The following is a 7,414-nucleotide window of genomic DNA, read 5'->3' as shown; positions in this document are numbered from 1 at the left end:
CTACAATTATAAATAACAATAATAACGAGGTTTAACCCACAAAACAAACTTTGCTGCTTGAAGAGATTTTGTAGTTTCTGCAGAGTTAAAACAGTAAACGGTAAAAACACTCAGGATCAGGTTCCTGACGACTGGGATCGATTCTTTGCTCCGTCACAGACAAACTTCATCAACTGTTTCAGAACAGAAAGAACTTTGGTGTCACTTGTATTATATAGAAACAGTTTGAGCAGTTTATCACTTTCTTTGATAGAAGCTGAACAGTTGTTGACATGGTTCCTTTGCTCTTTGTCATTGTTCTTCTTCAGAACTCCATTAACTTTGCTGTAAGTCTGTATCATCTCTGGCTGCATGTGCTGTTGTAACAGCTCAGCTTAACACTGAGGGGGACAGAGCTTTAGAAATAAGAGTCTGAGACTCTGAAACAACCTGAGGAAATACAGCAGGCTGAGTCAGAAGCTTCCTTTAAATCCAAACTTCAAACCTGCTGTGATCGTACCACGATTTGATCTAATTCTAGTTTTTAAAGTGTGGTCATGATTACATTTCTGTCACCTGTAGTGTTTTTATACTTTGACTCTTTCATACGTGTGTTTTAATGTATTTTTACTTGTGTTTTTCATTTGTGAAGCACTTTGTAAGTCGGTTTTTATTCCATTGAAAAGATTCGTTAACTTTTCTGGAAACTTTGAAGAATGTGAATCTTACAACCTGTGCTGTTGTGAGCTGAATGTGACAGTTCCCAGAGCAACTATTCACTTTGAAATGTGATAACACAGATAAAAAACTCTCCAACAGCTCATCGTAGTGAAAAGCAGTAAATCCTGAAAGACCAGCAACTTCTTCCTCAAACAGAACCAGCTCCTCCCAGTCAGGATGTGTCTGTGTCTCCTCCCTTCACAGGTGTGTAAGTGTAAGGACCAGTGAACAACAAGCTGTGAACTGTGGGAGCTGAGTCACTGCAGGGAGTGAACGAGAGGGGAGGAGCAGAGATCTGTATCTGTTCAGAGGAAGTGAAACTGTTCTACAGTCTCTGGCACCAGCTGAAATGGCGCAGCAAGAAAATCAACTGGACAGAGAAAGATTCTGCTGTTCGATCTGTCTGGATCTACTGAAGGATCCGGTGACTACTGGCTGTGGACACAGCTACTGTAAGAGCTGTATTAACACCCACTGGGACAAAGAGGAGGAGAGAGGAAGCTACAGCTGCCCTCAGTGTAGAGAGACCTTCACACCGAGGCCTGTCCTGGGGAAAAGCACCATGTTAGCTGGTTTAGTGGAGGTGCTGAAGAAGACTGGACTCCAAGCTGCTCCTGCTGATCACTGCTATGCTGGACCTGAAGATGTGGCCTGTGATGTCTGCACTGGGAGAAACTGAAAGCTCTCAAGTCCTGTTTGGATTGTTTGGCCTCTTATTGTGAAAAACACCTCCAGCCTCATCTTCAGTCAGCTCCATTGAAGAAGCACAAGCTGGTGGAGCCCTCGGAGAAGCTGCAGGAGAACATCTGCTCTCCGACGATGAGGTGATGAAGATGTTCTGCCGCACTGATCAGCAGTGTATCTGTTATCTCTGCTCTGTGGAGGAACATAAAGACCACGACACAGTGTCAGCTGCAGCAGAAAGGACTGAGAGGCAGAGAGAGCTCGGGCTGAGGAGACAAACAATCCAGCAGAGAGTCCAGGACACAGAGAAAGACGTGAAGCTGCTTCAACAGGAGGAGGAGGCCGTCAATGGCTCTGCTGATAAAGCAGTGGAGGACAGTGAGAAGATCTTCACTGAGCTGATCCGTCTGCTGGAGAAAAGAAGCTCTGATGTGAAGCAGCAGATCAGATCCCAGCAGCAAACTGAAGTGAGTCGAGTCAGAGAGCTTCAGGAGAGACTGGAGCAGGAGATCACTGAGCTGAAGAGGAAAGACCATGAACTGAAGCAGCTCTCAGACACAGAGGATCACAACCAGTTTCTACACAACTACCCCTCACTGTCACCACTCAGTGAATCTACACACTCATCCAGCATCAGGATCCGTCCTCTGAGGTACTTTGAGGACGTGACAGCAGCTGTGTCACAGGTCAGAGGTCGACTACAGGACATTCTGAGTGAGACAGAGACAGAGATTTTACAGATTGTGTCTCGAGTGGATGTTTTACTGACACAACCAGAGCCAGAGACCAGAGCTGACTTCTTAAGATATTCACAGGAAATCACACTGGATCCAAACACAGCAAACAAACATCTGTTATTATCTGAGGGAAACAGAAAAGTAACACGTATGAGTAAAGGACAGTCTTATTCTAATCACCCAGACAGATTCACTTATTGGCCTCAGGTCCTGAGTAGAGAGAGTCTGACTGGACGTTGTTACTGGGAGGTGGAGGTGGGGTGTTCGAGGAGGAGTTAGTGTAGCAGTCACATACAAGAATATCAGAAGAGCAGGACGCTCAGCTGAATGTGGATTTGGAAACAATGATAAATCTTGGTCATTAGTTTGTTATAGAAACAGTTATAGCTTTTATTACAACAGAATCAAGACTCCAGTGTCAGGTCCTGTGTCCTCCAGAGTAGGAGTGTACCTGGATCACAGTGCAGGTGTTCTGTCCTTCTACAGAGTCTCTGACACCATGACTCTCCTCCACAGAGTCCAGACCACATTCACTCAGCCTCTCTATGCTGGAGTTGGGCTTGATGATGATGGATCCACAGCTGAGTTCTGTAAACTCAAATAGACTTGAGTCATTAAAAGCAGTGATTTAGATTCTGTGTTTAAATCTTGAACTTCTTTTGTCTCCATGTTTGTTGATCAAAGTTCGTCGTGGTGACGTTTCTGCTCCGCACAGAGATCAGCTGTCAATCAAACACTGACCTTCCTTTATCACACATATTCAGTTCTCACTTTGTAAAGACAGAAATCTATAATTACACTGACATGAATGTGTTTGAAACAACTAATGTTGCTGTTGTTTTCTAAATCAATGTAGAAATCAGGTTCTGTGATGTTTTATAAACTGTATTGATCCTGATATATACTGTAATGGAAAATTCCACTGATCAATGTCTTACTACTGTTTTGACTGTTTTCTGTGCACTTAGCTGATGCAACCTCAAACAGTGATGCCAGAAAGGAGACGTTTCCTGTCTGCTTCCTGTTTTGTTTCCTGTTTCACATTGTATGAAAACCTTCCTTTTTAACTTCTCGTTGTTGCACTCTGAGCCATGTTGATGACTGTGTAACCCTCTGCAGAGCTAAAAATTAAACCTCTAAGACAACTCCGGTCTGAGAAACTCATTATTTCAAATCTCATGATAAATTTCCACGACAATACGTATATAATTTTGTTATTTCTTCAACAAATAAAAATCATATCAAATGTGTGACGAAGCTGAAGTTTTAAATACACAACACAGTTGTTAAATCCAGTCTTTCTACTTGTTCTACTCAAGTAAAGTAGAGACACATGACACATGTATTGAAGTACAGCAACAAAGTAAATGTACTTTGTAAAATCCCACACAAAATACTGGTTCACCCGCACCCCCCCTCGTGGAGCACCAGTCTCATTCAGCCGTGCAGACACTTGGGGTTTGACCTTTGTTTCCCACAGTTCATGTTTCAGCTCCAACCAAAAGTCCCTCAGACCAACAGCACAACACGACCACTCTGGAGCTGTAGGGGGCGGTGTTGCACATGAAGCGCCGCTCGACCACCGCGCGAAGCGACTCGCCCTCGTGTGTCGTCGCTGCTGCAGCGGAGGAGAGTTTGGGGTTCGCTCACCGGACACACTTCCGTCGGTGCTGCCTTGCTCCCCCCCTCCTCCAGCCCTGCGTCTCCATCGTTCTGACTGACAGTGGGGACAAGAGCCGCCAACTGGAAAATACTGAGGAGGTGTAAATGGTTCCGGGCTTTGTAGATAATTGGCAAACTTTTTGGAGGAAACCTGGTCTTGTTGGGAGAGAGGCGTTCCTCCCACTTGGGATGGAGCAGCTCTCTTATCTAGGAATATTACTCAGTGTACAAAATGACGACCCAGAGGTGGGACCAGGAAGCAGAGCTGCAGTGCTACACACTTCTCTAACCCACAACCCCATAGAGGCTGTGTCCATTAAATTATTAAAATCAAACAATAACAGAGGGAGAATTCCACACAAAAATCTAATACAAAATAAAAATAGACAAATAAAAATATTTTTTATTTAATAATAATATTTATTATTATTATTATAATAATAATAACTGGCCCGAGCACATGCTTTGGTGAGAATTTGAGGGCTTTAATTTGTTGTTGAATACTTTGATGCTGATAATGCAGGAGTGGAGTTGTTTGTTGACGGCTCAGCATCAAAGGAGTCATGGACCATGTATGTCCGAGACACAGAACCTCGTGTTTTGATGGCGTGTAATCAAACTGTGACGCCACGCCACGCCACGCCACGCCACGCCACGCCACGTGCCACGGTCATTTTCACCACTTTCTAATTTTCTGCAAAGTTTGGTAAAAAATCCTTACAATTTCAAAAGGGCCTCCCGCGGTCTCCTACTGTTCGGTGCTCGGGCCTTAATAATAATAATTATATCTAGCTCCCAAAAGTGAAGCCAAAGTGTCTCAATCGCCCCCTGGTGGCTGGCTGCAGTATACGTCATAAACCCGTCCCCTCCATGTTAGTGGATGCGACATGAACCAAATGTTTATTCAAGTGTTTCTGATAAGTTTGGTTTTAATTCGTTATTTGATGATATGAAGACGGACTGAGACGTCATGATTGACAGCTGAGACTGACTTGTAATTGGTTGAGTGTGTGTGTGTGGGCGGGGCTTTGATACCCTGCTTGTTGAATACCTTTCGACGTGTTCTGTTCTTCTGTGGAATCAAATATAAATTCAGTGTAAAAACTTTCGTCTGGTGATTGAGGAAAGGTCAGCAGGGGTCAGCAGAGGGGTTTGAATTCAGCCTCTGTGGGCAGCAGCTGTCGAGATGTTGAGCAGCTTCATTCTGAACACAGCAGCTGTGAGTTCACGTGCGCAGCAGGAATACAGAACCGGGCCCGGCGTTCATTAGGCCGCACTTTGCTACAGGGCATGTTTAGCCTCAACGAGCGGATCCTTCTGTGTCTGTCGCTGATGTCGAGCTTCTGTTCCTGCAGCCGCCGGGATTCTAATTAAAACCAAGGGCTCTTCTCACTGTTGTTACACATAAACAAACTGAGTTCTGTCTTCAGTCACTGTCCGTCTCATCTCCGCTGTTGATTACAGGACCGAGGAGGAAGCTGCTCAAACAGATGCAGCACAAGCATCAGCAGCGTGTGTGTGTGTGTGTGTGGGGGGATCTCCTGCATGTAGACGACTCTCCAGGATCAACTCAGTTCCACTCAGTAATCTTGATGCTTTTATTTTCTCACTCCACACGTATACGTCCTGTGATAATCAACAGCACCTGGTGAACGAGCTCGACAGACGACATCACTCAACTTACACCACAGACATTATCCTGAATTCTGTCTGTGTCTCATATCTCAGGTGACCAGCACTGGGACTGATGGACACACGGGCTGGAGACGCAAAGTCCTCGGCTGAGGTTAGTTTCTTATATCATCAATATTCTTTTGTCTTTGTCTGATTAGTGATGACTTTACATTAGCGTTATTTAATCATTTCGTTTTGTAAAGTTTGCCATATGAATAAAATAAAGTTCATATCATTATGCACATGTTTTAATTCTGTCGTCTGCGGCGGTTTCCCAGTGTGTTATTGGAAGCTTTGCTCAAGGGCACAAACACAGTGAGTCAGAAAGATAAATTCTAAATACAGAGCTGATTTCATACTCCCAGTTTTACAGGGACACTCGGCGTGATGGTAATTACCATGTGTTTTATATTTCACACAGCTGCTGGTGGAGAGAATGGAGGAGTCGGTCGGAGTGGTGCTAGAGCTGGTGTGTGTGTGTGTGTGTGTGTGTGTGTGTGTGTGTGTGTGTGTGTGTGAGAGTGAGAGTGTGTGTGTGTGTGTGTGTCATGAAGCCCAGAGATCAATGCAGTGTTTGATCTGCATGTATCTGAGTGAAGTGAGCTTCCACAGAGCTTCCAGAGCTACCAGCCCAGGGGGAGGCTCAGTGTAACGGGCAACACCTTACTCCATCTCACCATCCACCAACACACACACACACGTTTCATCTGCACTGCTGTTTCATCTCACACACACACACACACACATGTGCTGCAGCAGCATCACGTCCATCATGTTCCTGCAGGAACAAAGACGGAGGCTCAGGCTGAAAAGCATCTGAAGCTGTTTCACACTCAGGCTGAATCATTAAAGTACAGTTTGAGAGAAGATTTTAAATGTGATTATGATTTCTCTGCCTCTTCATGTGCTCTATATTTAACTTTGACCTGGTGAGGGCGCTCTACAACGGGTCAGAGGGTCACGTTCATTAAATATTAACTGGATTTAGTGAATCTGTTGGTTTATTTTGTTGAATTTGAAAATCAGATTGTGTTTGCAGGGTTTTCACTTGAATGTTCATGTGGTTTCTGTTTCCTCCACTTTTCTCTGTGGACTCAGGTTCAAATCCAGAACCAGGTCAGAGTCCTTCACCTGAACGACACCAAGAGTCCAGTTGCCTCTTTAACTTTTTGCCTCAGACAGAGAAAATGATGTGAACTTTCTTTTAACTCCAATTTTTAGATTTCAGTTTTAAATATTATATAATAATAACATATAATGATGAAGGTGCATCATCATCCATGCAGGAGTGTTTCAAGGGACCTGTGGGTGTTAAACAATTCTTTTACTATCACATTTACAGATAGTTCATATTCTGCAAATACATGAATAAAGATAAAGTAAAGTACAAAGCTCCAAAACCATCAAACACACATTTAGATGTTTAACTTTCTCTTTAAAGTTCCGTAAGGTTCAAGGTTTGGCTGAAGATTCGTGTCATCAGAGGGTTTCTGTCCACGATGCCGATGCAGTCTCTTGTTCATACAATTCTTGTTTGTGTAACAACTGTTATTCTGCTATTTTCAGGGGCCCCCTCTCAGCGTGAGGCCCCTGCTTTACCCACCCTCTGCAAAGTCCCTGCATCTATGATACTAAACACAGAAAAACCTCTTCAGCAACATGTAGGAAATCAAGGTTGTGTTGATACAGATGACGTCACAGATCTGAGACACTTCCTGTGTTGGCTTTTTACTTATTCACTGTTTTGCAGCAGCATCACAGTAAAAAGTTTCACTGAACGCAGCGAACATTGATGAACGGTCGTTAGCGACTGTCGTCATCACAATTAGCAAAGATACGGTCCCACCTGCATCCACGTAAGTCTGTGCATCACTTTGTCTCCAACATTTCTGCTTTGTGTTGCTGCTCATGTCCCCTGATGTCCCACTAGGCTTTGAGAGGACATTCACTTGTTTCCC

At 44.1% G+C, this 7,414-nt stretch overlaps 1 pseudogene; it reads left to right on the top strand.

The window, feature by feature from the left end:
* Positions 1-1,072: 1,072 nt before the first annotated feature.
* LOC124852058 lies at positions 1,073-5,567 on the top strand (annotated as a pseudogene).
* The last annotated feature ends 1,847 nt before the right edge of the window (positions 5,568-7,414 follow it).

Source organism: Hippoglossus stenolepis, chromosome 7 (assembly GCF_022539355.2).
Source record: "Hippoglossus stenolepis isolate QCI-W04-F060 chromosome 7, HSTE1.2, whole genome shotgun sequence".
Lineage (NCBI taxonomy): Eukaryota > Metazoa > Chordata > Actinopteri > Pleuronectiformes > Pleuronectidae > Hippoglossus > Hippoglossus stenolepis.
This window is presented reverse-complemented; position numbering and strand designations above follow the sequence as displayed.